We start from the raw sequence: 13604 nt of genomic DNA on the forward strand, positions 1-13604 counted from the left end.
ATTAGACTTACTACCAAACTAAAAGTCTATGATGCTCTTGTGCTAACCTCATTGTATGCCTGTTAAACCTGGACAGTATACCAGCACTATACCAGAAAACTGAATAGCTTCCATTTGAATTGTTTTAGGAAGATTCTGAAGATCACCTAGAAGGACAAGGTACCAGACACTAAAGACCTTTCTCAAAACTAAACTGCCAAGCATTCAAACTCTACTGCACAGAATGCAACTCCGGTGGGCTGCCCATGCTGTTCGAATGCCAGGCTTACACTTGCCTAAAAGACTATTTCATGGAGAACTCACATAGGCAAGCTCTCACAAAAAAAGTGATATGGGGGGGTGGAGTCAAGATGGTGGAATAAAAGCAGTGACTTGCTTGAACTCTCCCACAAATCCCTCCAGATACCTATAAAAAATGGCTCTATACAAATTCTAGAGCAGCAGAACCCACAAAAAGACAGAGTGAAACAAATTTCCAGCCCAAGACAACCTGGATGGTTGATTGGAAAGGTCTATTGTGTTGGGATGGGAGAGGAGCACAGTTCAGCATTGGCCACTAACTTGGAGCATGCTTCATGGGATTGAATCAAGGGGAGCTGTGGTGGTTTCCAGACTTCTCAACCCAAAAACGGCAAAGAGAACTTAGAAGGTCAGTAGGAATGGTCTGTTGGACCTGGGTGAGAGAGGAGCATGGTCCAGCCCCAGTCCCTGGCACAGCCCCAGGGCAGTGGCTGCTTCTGGAGCTCTTGGCCCACAAACAGTGCGGGGATTGAATGGCTTATCAGAGGGGGATTGCAGGGATCTCTTGGCTGGTGCTGAGGCAGGATTCTCTTGCTTTGCCTGTGCTTGGATCTGGGTTGCAGTACTGGGTGGTGGTCCTGGGGCGAGGAGGAGCATTGGTGTGGTGGAGCTTGTGGCAGTGGAGGAGAGGGAATCCTTCTTAAAATTCCAAGGCAGAAAAAGTGCTTGTGGTTACTCATAAACCAGACAAAAGGCCAGAAAATGAGTCAACACCTCACCTTTGATCATACCACCTTGGAAGAACTGAAAATTTACAGGTCCCTATAAGTGTCTCTGAAAACAGTTACACCAGATCCCTGAAGCTTGGGATAGTACATCCTCCACAAAAGAAGCAAGCCCCTAGCTTCACAAAGAGTTTAAAAGTCAAGTAATTGGCTGGAAACATGAGCAAGCAAACAGCACAAAAAACTCAGACTATAGAATCTTACTTTGGTGACAAAGAAGATCAAAACATACAGCCAGAACAAGACAACAAAGTTAAAGCTCCTACATCTAAAGCCTCCAAGAAAAAATATGAATTGGTCCCAGGTCATGGAAAAGCTCAAACAGGATTTTGAGAAGCAAGGAAGAGAAGTAGAGGAAAAACTGGGAAGAGAAATAAGAGTGGTGCAAGACAATCATGAAAAACAAGTCAACAGCTTGCTAAAGGAGACCCAAAAAAAATACTAAAGAAAACACCTTAAAAAATAGACTAACTCAAATGGCAAAAGAGGTTCAAAAAGCCAATGAGGAGAAGAATGCCTTAAGAAGCAGAATTGGCCAAATGGAAAAGGAATCCAAAAGCTCACTGAAAAAAATAAGTCTGTAAAAATTAGAATGGAGCAAATGGAAGCTAATAACCTCATGAGAAATCAAGATATCATAAAACAAAACCAAATGAATGAAAAAATAGAAGACAGTGTGAAAAATCTCATTGGAAAAACAACTGACCTAGAAAATAGACCCAGGAGAGATAACTTTGAAATTATTGGACTACCTTAAAGCCATGATTAAAAAAAAAAGAGTCTAGACATCATCTTTCATGAAATTATCAAGGAAAATTTCCCTAATATTCTAGAACCAGAGGGGAAAATAGATACTGAAAGAATCCACTGGTCACCTCCTGAAAGAGATCCCCAAAGGAAAACTCCTGGGAATAATATAGCCAAATTTCAGAGTTCCCAGGTGAAGGAGCAAATGGTTCAAGCAGCCAGAAAGAAACAATTCAAGTATTATGGAAACACAGGATAACACAAGATTCAGCAGCTTCCATATTAAGGGATCAGAGAGCTTGGACTATGATATTCCAGAGGTCAAAGGAGCTAGGATTAAAACCAAGAATCACCTATCCAGCAAAACTGAGTATAATCCTTCAGTGGGAAAAAAATAGACATTCAGTGAAATAGAGGACTTTCAAACATTCTTGATGAAAAGACCAGAGCTGAATAGAAAATTTGACTTTCAAATACAAGACTCAAGAGAAGCACGAACTTTTAAACAAGAAAAAGAAATCATAAGGGACTTATTAAAGTTGAACTGTTTACATTCCTACATGGAAAGATGATATTTGTAATTCATGAGACCTTTCTCATTATTAGGGTAGTTGGAGGGAACATATATATGCTTATGTATATGTATATATATATGTGTATATGTATATAAGTATATACACATACATATATATACATATATACACATACATATCTATACACATACATATACATAAAAGAGGGCAGAAAAAAGCTTTTACCGTGGAGAAGGAGAGGGGGGAGGTGAGAGGGAATGAATGAATATTACTCTCATCGGATTTGGCTTAAGGAAGGAGTAACCTACACACTCAAGTGGGTATGGAAATCTATCTTACCCTATAGGAAAATAGAATGAAAAGGGACAAGGGGGGATGATAGAAGGGTGGGCAGATTGGGGGAGGGAGTAATCAGAAGCAAATCCTTTTGAGGACAGAGAGAGTCAAAGGAGAGTATAGAATAAATGGTGGGGGGTGGGATAGGATGAAGGGAAATATACTTAGTTTTTCACAACATGAATATTATGGAAGTGTTTTGCATGACTACACATGTAATAACCTATATCAAATTACTTGCCATCTCAATGAGTGTGGTTGGGGAGGGAGAAAGAGAGATAATTTGGAACCCAAAGTTTTGAAAACAAGTGTTAAAAAATTGTTTTTACATGCAACTGGGAAATAAGATATATAGACAATGATTTATAGAAATGTATCCTGCCCTACAGGAAAATAGAAGGGGAAGAGGATAAGAAAAGGGGGGTGATAGAAAGGAGGACAGATCAGAGGAAGGGCTATTCATAATGCATACTGTCGGGGTAGGGGGAGGAGAGAGAAGGGGAGAAAATTTGGAACTCATAATCTTGTGAAAGTGAATGTTGAAAACTAAAGATAAATTTTAAAAAAAGAAAAAGTGATACAAGGACACCCAAGGTCTCTCTTAAGAACTTTGGAATTGATTATATGACATGGGAGACACTGGCACAGGACCACCAAGCATGGTGTGCTCTTATCAGAGAAGGTGCTGTGCTCTATGAGCAAAGTGGAATTGAAGTACCTCAAAAGAGATGTGAGATGCTCGAATTTAGAGAATCCACCCCAAATGTTCACGTGGACTAAGCAGAGCATTCTAGGCTCACATTGGTTTGATCAGCCACAGTCAGACACGCTGTAAGTTGAGTCTAACATAGTGATGTCATTTTGGTTCTCTTTGAGAATAAAGGACAACCACCCTACTGTTACTCCTGTTGATCTCATTAAATTTCATAGATATAATAACCACCTCTATGCTGATGATTTTCAATTCTTCCTATGCTGCCCAAACTTGTCTATCTTCAGTCTTGCACTTTCAACAGTCTTTCAGACATTGGGGCCTGGCTGTCCAATAGACACCTTTATTTTAATCTATCTAAAACCAAACTCATCTGTCCTCCTAATTCTCCTCCTTTCATCTCTATTACTACAGAGTCCACCATCATTCTCCCAGTGCCTCAGGTGAACAATCTAGGTGTTATCCTTCACTACTTACTATCTTTCACATCCCATATCAAATCTGTATTCAAAACCTTTTGTTTCCACTTTGCAGAATCTCTACGCTATGGCCCTTCTTTCTTCTCACAGTGCCACCACACTGTTGTAAGCTTTCATCACCTCATGCATTTATTGGTCTTGCATTGCAATAGCTTATTCTTGGATCTGCCTGTCCTCAAGTCTCTCTTCACTCCAATCCATCTTCCATTCAGCCACCAAAGTGATTTTCCTAAAGCACAGGTCTAACCTTGTGATCCCCCTACTCAATAAATTTTGGTGCCTCCATACCACCTCAGGGATTAAATACAAAACTCTCTGTTTGGTATTCAATGCCTTTCACCTCCTATCTTTCCTGTCTTCCTACACCTTTCTCAGTTCCACTAATTCTTTGAACCTGTGGCCTCCTTGGTGGTTCATGACCAAGATACTCTATCCCTTGCCTCCAGTCCTTTTTCTCTGCCTGTCCAACATGCCTGGAGGGATTTTCCTCCTTACTTCTCAATACTGATTCCCATGTTTTTATAGAATTACAGTTAACATCCCGTCTTCAACATAAAGCCTGTTGTCAGATATTTTTACCAGAATCCCTTTGGAATGAGAATTCACCAGTGTTAGAGTCTATGGGAACAAACAAACAAACAAACATATAACCTTGTAGCATACAAATATAAAAAGTAGTTGAAGCTTCTGCTGTATTAAGTAATGGAGCTGAAATTCAAACATGACTCCTCTACCTCTGGTCAATCAGTATAAATCTATTAATTACCTGCTGTGTGTCGAACACTATACTAATTCCTGGAGATACCAAAAAAAACCCCAAAAAACCAAAAGACAGTCCCTGCCTTTCCAAAGTTCACAATCTAATGAAGGAGGTGTTGTTTTAAAAAAACAAACAAATAAAAAACCTCTGTACCAACAAGATATGTAAAGAATGAATCAGACATAATCATCATTGGGAAAGCACTAGACTTAAGGGGGAATGAGAAATACTTCCTGTATAAGGTGGAATTTTAGGTGCTACCTGATGGAATCCAGGGAAATCTGGAGGCAGAGAATCCCAGGCATGGAGGACAACAGAGAAAATGGGCAGAGGTGAGAGACAGTTTCTTATTTATGAAATAGCAAAGAGGTCAGTATTACTGGATCAAGTAGTGCTGGCAGTGGGGGGAAGGAGGGCAAGGTTTATAAAGACAGGAAAATGGAGGCAGATTATTGAGATTATAAAAGATCTTATATTTGATCCTGGAGGTGAAAAGGAGTTTACTGGAGTATATTGAGAGTGTGTGTGATGAGGGAGAGTGAGGGGAGGTGAGATGATCAAATCTGCACTTGAGGAAAATTATATTGTGATCTGAGTGGAGAATGGACTGGAGTAGGCAGAGACTTGAGATGGAAACCAACTGGGAGGTGATTGCAACAGTCCAGGCTACAAATGATGAAAACCTACCATGGCTTTGTGACCCTGTGAGAGGAGAGAAGGAAATACATGTGAGAGATGTTTTGAAGGTATAATCAATAGGCTTTGGGAACAGCATGGATCTAGGGTATATGTGAAGGAGAGTGAGGAGTCAAGGATGGCACCTAGGTTTATGGCCTGAGTGTGGATGTTGGTACCCTCTACAGTAATAGGGAAGATAGGAAAAGGACAGGATTTACCAGGTAAGATGAGTTCAATTTTGGGCATGTTGAATTTAATAAACCTATGTAGAAAGAGAATAAGCATTTGGTAAGTTCCTACAATGTGGCAGAGGTTATTCTAAGTACTTAACAAGCATCCTCTCAATCGACACTCCTAATAACTCTGTGAAATAGATGCTGTTATTATTTTTATTGTAAATTTGAGTAAACTGAAGTAAAAAAAAAAGGTAAGTGACATCTCTAGACTCATACAGCAAGTATCTAAAGCCACATTTGAACTCAAGTCTACCCTACTCGGGAGGCCACCTAGCTGAAGGAGTCCAATACGCACTTAGTGGTTTGATACTAGAGGTCAATGGAGAGGTTAGGCCAGGATAAGTAGATCTGAGTATCACCAGCAAAGAGATGATAACTGAATTCACCAAAGTAGATGAGATCACCAAATGGAATATTACAGAGGGTAAAGAGTCAAGGGCTCAGGACAGGCCCTGTGGTATACCCATGGTGAGTGAGCCTGACCCAGATGAAGAGCCATTAGATTTGGCAATGAAAATAGGGTTAGTAACTTTGGGATGAGCATTTTCTATTGAATGATATTGGCCAAAGCCAGACTGTAAAGAGTTAAGATGAGAGCAATAGAAAAAGAAGTGAAGGCCTCTATTGCAAACAGCCTTCTCAAGGACTTTAGTCAGAAAAGAAAGGAGAGAAATGGGTTTATGAGGAGGGAGAGATGGATGGACCAAATGAGGGTTTTTTAAGGATTGGTGGGGAAATACAGGCTTCTCTTCATATGTTGCTGCCACTGAAGCATGTTCCCCATCTCCCCCAGCCACCCCTATATCCAGTCAACCTTCATGCTGAACAAAATTCTGCTTATCTACTGTTTCACTCTTAACCTATTCAAGTATGTGGTCTACATGTTCGACCTCAATTCCCTCTCCACTCAACTCATTACTTTTAACCTCTAATACAGAATCATAGTCTTAAAAAGGACCTCACAAGCTATGTATTTTATACCCCCCCAATTATCCTGATGAGAAAACAGGCTAAGGCAAATAGGACAACTTGTCCAATGTCTTAAAAAGTAACCGATACCTAGAAAGAACACCCCAGCCCATCAAGTCCAAGCCTCTCAACATGAAGTGAAAGATATTGAAACCAAAATCAGTGTCTGAGGCAGAATTTGACCTCAGGCATTTTTGACTGTGAAGTTCAGTGATGTTGTCTCATCTCTCCAGAAGTTCTAAGACTGAAAACTAAGGGATTAGTCTTTAAGATTTTTCTTCTCTTACTTTCACATATACTAAAAGGTTTGGACCTTCAGTACCAACAGTCAAGATGAGGTTTTCTTTTGGCCAGTGTCTCTCCTTCAAGATGTCTCAGCACAAAATTAACATTAGAAAATTATACTTTGGTGAAAATCACGATAGCTCTTTTCAAAGAACAGCAGATACACTGCCAATGATTTTGGAGGCTTTGATACTGGGACAATGACAGCCAATGGTATCTTGGCTGATGTTTTTAGTTATTCTGGTCAGATTGGAAAGCAGTGATATCAACAAGTTTTGAAAGGAAGTGTCTGTGCTTTCAGAGATCATGTATCCAATACTCCATCACTATGTGACATTTAAAAGTTCAAGAGATATACTTTCTGGGTAATTTAATCATTTTATTAATGAACCTTGTTTTATAGACAGTCTGTACTTTTACACATTTATCATGTTATTTTACACACTGAAGGGTATGCCTCATGTTAAATGTATTGAGCTGGGTCAGGAGAAGATGTTAAGTTCTTGCCAGATACTGCCAGACAAATTATTCTAAGAATAGCAGGACAATAGCACTATCATGTCATCCTAGGCCCCCTCTGGTGCATGTGTGAGTATTATAAGATGTGAGTTGTTTCAATGATAACATACCTGCAGAGCCTTTCCACCATGTTTGTGGATGAACTGGTGATTTTAAGAGACATTAGTATGTCATAACCTAAGCTTTCATTCAAATCCTTTCAACCCTCTCATTACATCAAAAGGCAAAGCAGGGCTCAAGGAATTCATTTATTCAACATAGATTATATGTAGATAGGAAGCCAAAAAATTCCTTTCAGGCCAACAAATATTTCTTGAATGTTTACTAGATGAAACTTTACATACTGAGGAATTTGTGTTTCATTTAAAATTAAAAGAAACTATTGATCACTTCCACTTTAGTCTTAGAACGTCTAGAGAGATGAGAGTAACTTGTTGAGATGAGAGTATAGGAGGCACCAGAATGGAGTGGCTACATTGCTGAACTTCAGAGATATAAATACATGAGTTCAAATCCAGCCTAAGCCCCTCAGGGAAGTCTCATCAACTGTCTTGGCTTCAGTTTTTTTCCTCTGTAAATAGAGTATTTGACTAGATTACCTGGGACTTCCCTTTGAGGTAGGATATTTAGTATGAAATGGACAACTCATTTTCATTCCCTGGGACTCAGTTTCCTCCCCTGTAAATTGAGAGCCTTAAACTAGTTGACCCTGAGGCCCCTGCCAGTTATAGACCAATGATCTTTAGAACAAGTAAGAACAAATCACTTCACCTTCCTGGGCCCCAGTTTCTTGCTGTGGATAATTGAGAGAAATACTTATTGATAACCAATGATTTGGAGAGATCCAGAATTCCCCCCTTTTTTCTAAATTCCTGATTTCAAAGTTTAGTCTCTTGAAGGACGTTACTGATAACAAGATTGGACTAACTTTCTTAACAATCTTGTTTAAATCCCACCCATTTGGGGAAGCCATTGTGCTCTACTCAGGTTTGGGTGAGGATAAGTTCTTTGAACAGATTGACCAAGGCTGGGGGTAACTTAGAAGTAAATGACATAATCAAATGGGTCACCTCTCCTTGTAATATTCATTCTCTCATTAATCAATCAGATTTGACTGACAACCTCAGAAACAGTGCTCTTCCAATGGGCATATGCTCTCACTACTTCTATTTTATCTTAACCTGTATCATTTCTCCTGTGACAGGATTAAGAGTGAAATAGGTCATTGTAATGTTGATGATTTAGTCTCAATTCCTTTTTACACTGAAGGATTTCATTTGGCTCCTTTCTGCCTGTCTTCACAGTGACTGAGGTGTCACATCATAAAATCGAATAAAAATATACTTTGGAATGAGTCAGAGAGAGAAGGAAAGATTGAATTTCAGGCAAGAGCACCAGCCTTTCTAAAAGCTTAAAGAAGGGAAATGAAAAGTCGTGTTTGAAGAACAACAACAAGGCTAATATGCTTGGATCTTAGAGTACACAAAGTGAAATAATATGTGATTACATCAAATAGTTACATTTTAGGTGTTTACAAATGAAAACAAATGACACAGTTGTTTCAGTTTGATACTGTATGTACCAGTGAACCATAGTAACTTTTTGAGTGTGGGATTGACATGATCAGAACCATACAGCAAGAATATCCCTTCAACAGCTAAGTGGAGAATTGAATGGAGAAGGGAATGACTTGAGGCAAGAGACCACTTAGGAGACCATTGTAATAGACAAGAAGATAAGAGATGAGGTTATGTGAGTGGAGAGATAAGAATGCAGGTCTGGGGTATTGTTCATGTAGTTACTACAAAACTTGGCCACTGTTTAAATATGGAGCTGAGGAAGCATGAGGGCCATGGGATACATACATAGATGATATATAGACCACAGTGGTAGAAAAGCATTTTCTGTCATAAACGTTTCAGGATGTTGCAATATCCACTTTAGATATTAGTTGTCACATAGATATACTCTTTGCCTCAATGGCAATAATACATGTACTCATAAATAAATAGATTGACTGAGAGACAGAAATATACCAAGGACCAGTTGTTAAATTTTCAGTCTGAACAATTATACTTTAAAATTTAGCAAATGCTACAAATCTGGACTTGATTTATTTTATGAATTAGACATATGAAAGTGATGAAGAAGATGTTAACAATACAAAATAAACTTAAAAGTATATTGTGTATATATTTTTCAGAGTGCTGGTTTTTAAATATTCACCGGGACACACCTGGATAAAAGACAGACAGACAGATAGATAGATAGATAGATAATTAGTCATGGCATTTATTGAGTGCTTACTATGTGCCAGAAACCCTGCTAAGTGCAGATTTTAAAATACAAGCAAGAAAAAAAACAGTCCCTGCCATATGTGAGCTTCCATTATAGTGAGAGAACAACAGAACTTGGGGGCGGGGACTCAAAAAAATGAGAGGAGGGAATAGTTTAGATCTAATGACTAGGAAATGAGGTGGGGGCTTGCTTCCAAGCAAGATGAAGTATAAGCTCCCTTACCAGATGAGGTCTTCTGGGGTGTAACTCAGGTTGCTAGAAAGGTGGTGCTGTCCCAGGCAATGATAGAGAAATTAGAAAAAATTAGAAAAATTTTAGGGGGATGATGTTGTCTCCTGAATGTTTACTGTGAACACGTTGAATTTGAGAGATCCATTTCACCTAATAGGCCTTTTCCTTTCCTTTTGTAGGGAAGTGGAGGGGTAGTCCCTAGCATTGAGAAATATTGTGTTGAGCAAAGATTGTGGTACCCTCCTACACAAGGTCTGAGAGGTAGATCCAGATCTAGTCAGAACAGGCACTTCAAGGGAAGCTGAAGGTCTTACTTTGTAATTAGCAGCAGCAGCAATAATAGTAGTAGTAATAGTAAACAGGAGCAGCACCAATGTTAATAACAATAGGTCTCATTTATATGGTGTTCTGTGATCTCTAAAGCACTTTCTATGTTACCTCATTTGATCCTTAGAACAACCCTCTTATGTAAGTGCTTTTGTTACCCTCATTTTACATGTGGGGCAACTGAGTCAGTTCTTTAATGACTTTCCCAGGGTCACCTGGGAACTAGGTGAGTTCCTGAGGCAGGACTCCACCTCAGGTCCTCCTTACTCCAAGTCCTGTGCCTTATGCACTGTGCAGCTTAGCTGGTGCTTCTTTTTTGCAAACTTGGACATACTCAAAGAGTTATTATTACTTCATCTCTCCTACGTGTGTCTGTTCCAAATTAGATCCACATCTACTGTTCCCTCCTCTTTACTCCACTTTGTGCTTCAGCTCTCACTGCAGCAGGGTTGTGTCCCCTTTGTCTATAAAGGGATTCAAAGTTCTCATCAAATCTTGATGCACACCAGCATTACATATACCAGTCAAGGATTTATTTAACTAACAGATATTCTTTGTTTATAATCAGATACAGAGCACACGAAACACTGCAAGGGAGAAGGGGAAAGATCCTAATTAGAAGAAAAATGCTCCCAATGAACAGGGACTGCTTTGCTGTAACTGGGTGCTCAGATCTCTGTTCCTTCTCTCTCTTCTTCCTTTAAAAGTTTAGGAAACCTTGCAGGGCCAGTACTAAGCATCCCATCGTTTCTGATTTCCATCCTCCTCCTACTTCATTGTACCAGAGTCCTAGAGGACAGGAGTGCCAGCATGTAGAAATCAGAGGTGTCTCAATGCTGCCAGTGATACTTCCTTCAGCATGGTGCAAGACACAGGACAAATCCCTCTCTTCTGACTTCCCAAAAATGTCCAAGTTCAAACAGAGGTCAATCCTGTCAGATCTCAATGAACATCTGATTGAGTCTCCTATCTCTGAAACAATTAACTTGCATTCTGTTTTGTACATAATTATGTATGCACATGTTGTCTTTACCAAGAGGATTTAATTAAATGAAACCCAAGGGCTTTTTGATTATTGGGTTTGTATTCCTAGCACCCAAGGAAAAGGTCCATACATAGCAGGTACTTAATAAATACCTGTTGACAACTTCACTTCTAATGAGATAAATAGGAAGAGCCTTGTCCAAGTTGTATGGCAGGCAGTAATTATAAAACTGGGCACATGATTGGATATGAGAGCTGAGAGATAATTAGGACCATGGGAGTGATAGATGTTATATAGATTATAGAGAATGATAAATATTTTTTAGCCTGCCCATTCAGGATGTTGCAATATTCCTTTCAGAACCTGGAGATCAGCTTGTCTAAAGAGCAAAGAAATTGTCAGGCATAGATACATAGATAAATATTTAGTTAAAAAATTTTTTTTGGTCCTCTGACTACCATCTTGCTTCTAGTCAGTATAATAAGTTTTAGCAAGAAATAAGATTGCAAAGGGGATCCTAGAAGTCACATACAAATCATCCCAAAGATCAAAGGAATATTATTGACAAATTGTTTCATATATCAAATATTAACTAAAATTCATGTCCTGATAATATGTGCTGTATGCAGAGAAACCATATGGGTTTTCCTTGTCAAGGTTTCTGGTCCTGTGACATGTAACTTCCCAACAAAATACAGACCTCATTAGTTTTAGACCAGCAGGACTTCAAATAGGTGCTGATAACTTTGGGATTATAACTTTGAAGTTTTACTGATAACTTTGAGATGATTTAGATTTTTTGTTGAACTAACCCAAGGTGTCAAAGAGAGGATTTGGTCTGTTTCCCTACAAAGTCTTATAAAGATGAGACCTCAAACTCCTGTCCACTTCCGCTCACCCCAGCACTTTTCCATCTCCATCAGGTCCATGATGCTGAGTGTTCCCAACTCCAGTTTCATGGCTGATATTCTCTTCCCCATGCTGCCTGCTTTCCTTCACCATTCCATTCCCTGTCCCTATGCCACTGTCTGCCTCTGTACCACCTTTGCTGCTTGTCTCTGTGACTTACTAAAGTATGATTGCCACTCTGTTTCCCACTGCCATTTGTGATCTTTCTTAGTGAGTAACTACAGAACCTGGAATTCTGACACTATTTCATAATTTCAGAGTTTAATTATCAGTTCACAGAGATAGATAAGAATATAGTCCTATGAAACTCATTAAGTGCTTAGGTACTATAAATAAAATTCTGAGTTTAAAAATACAAGAAAGAAAAAAAAAACAGTCCCCATAAGTGAGTTTCCATTTTAGTGAGGAAGACAAAAGAACTCAAGAGAACTTGAAAAAATAAGGGGAGGGAAGGGTTTAGAGATGTTGTCTAGGAGGTGAAGTAGAGGCTTGGTTCCAGGCAAGACAAGTTGTAATCTCATGTAGCAGAAGATGCAGCTTAGGGTGGATAGAAGGGTGGTGCTGTCCCAGACAGTAATAGGTAAGCTCAGTAGAGGCTTGAGCTTTAGGGGAAAGAAAAGGAGTTCTTTTGTGAACATACTGAGTTAGAAACATTCATTTCAAACTAGCAAGCAGCCATTTCTTACTTCTAGTAAGAGATAGTTCCTAGTATATAACATTCTTATGTTGAGCAAAGTTGGTGGTAGCCTCCTAAACATATTATAAGAAGGAAACCCAGTTGCAGGCAGAAGGAGTATCTTGTGGAAAAATGGTCTTGTACAAGATCACTTTGCATGTATATGAAGGCTTATTTCAGTTAGGTCTAGATCCATGTATATAATAATAATGATAATATTAACAACACCAATAGTTGGTGTAGTAGGAGTAAGAGCATTAACAGCAGCAGTAGCAGTAGTGTCTTGGGTGAAAGATTAAATGACTGAGGAAACAAAGTTTCAAGCTCCCAAGCATATCAATTTATTATTAAGCAATGTATTCCAATTTCTCAACAAATCAGTACCAGGCTTTCCTCAGCTCTGGCACTAGACCCTGAATACAGAGGATGAAAGTTTTTTATGAATTAAAAACAATTAATCAAATAAGACTTGTTATTAAAAGAAAACAATCTGGATACTAAATTAGGTAATCTGGATACTGAATTAGGTAATCTGAATTCTGATTGGAGGAAAGATTAAGGACTTCGCAATTTTGGAGGCTGAAAGAGTGAACAAGGGCAACTCCCTGAAGTCATAAAAAGTGGTGCCCCACTCCCCACCCCCCACTCCACCAAGTGTCTTTATTCAATAAAAGTAATATGGTGGTGGTATTGTCCATAATTCTGAGAAAGGACCATTACATCAGCAAGGTGATGCCATGACTTTCAAGTGAATTGGATTTAAGTGAGGGAGAGCTATACAAAGTCACCAGCTTCACTTTCTCCTGCAGAGCCATCTGGGCCCAGTGGCCAGATCTAGATATGGACGACTAGAGATGACCCTGGATGCAGTGGGTGACCTAGGCCTTTTTGAGCTAGGG

This window comes from Vombatus ursinus, unplaced genomic scaffold, assembly GCF_900497805.2.
Source record: "Vombatus ursinus unplaced genomic scaffold, bare-nosed wombat genome assembly UNPS02004088.1, whole genome shotgun sequence".
Lineage (NCBI taxonomy): Eukaryota > Metazoa > Chordata > Mammalia > Diprotodontia > Vombatidae > Vombatus > Vombatus ursinus.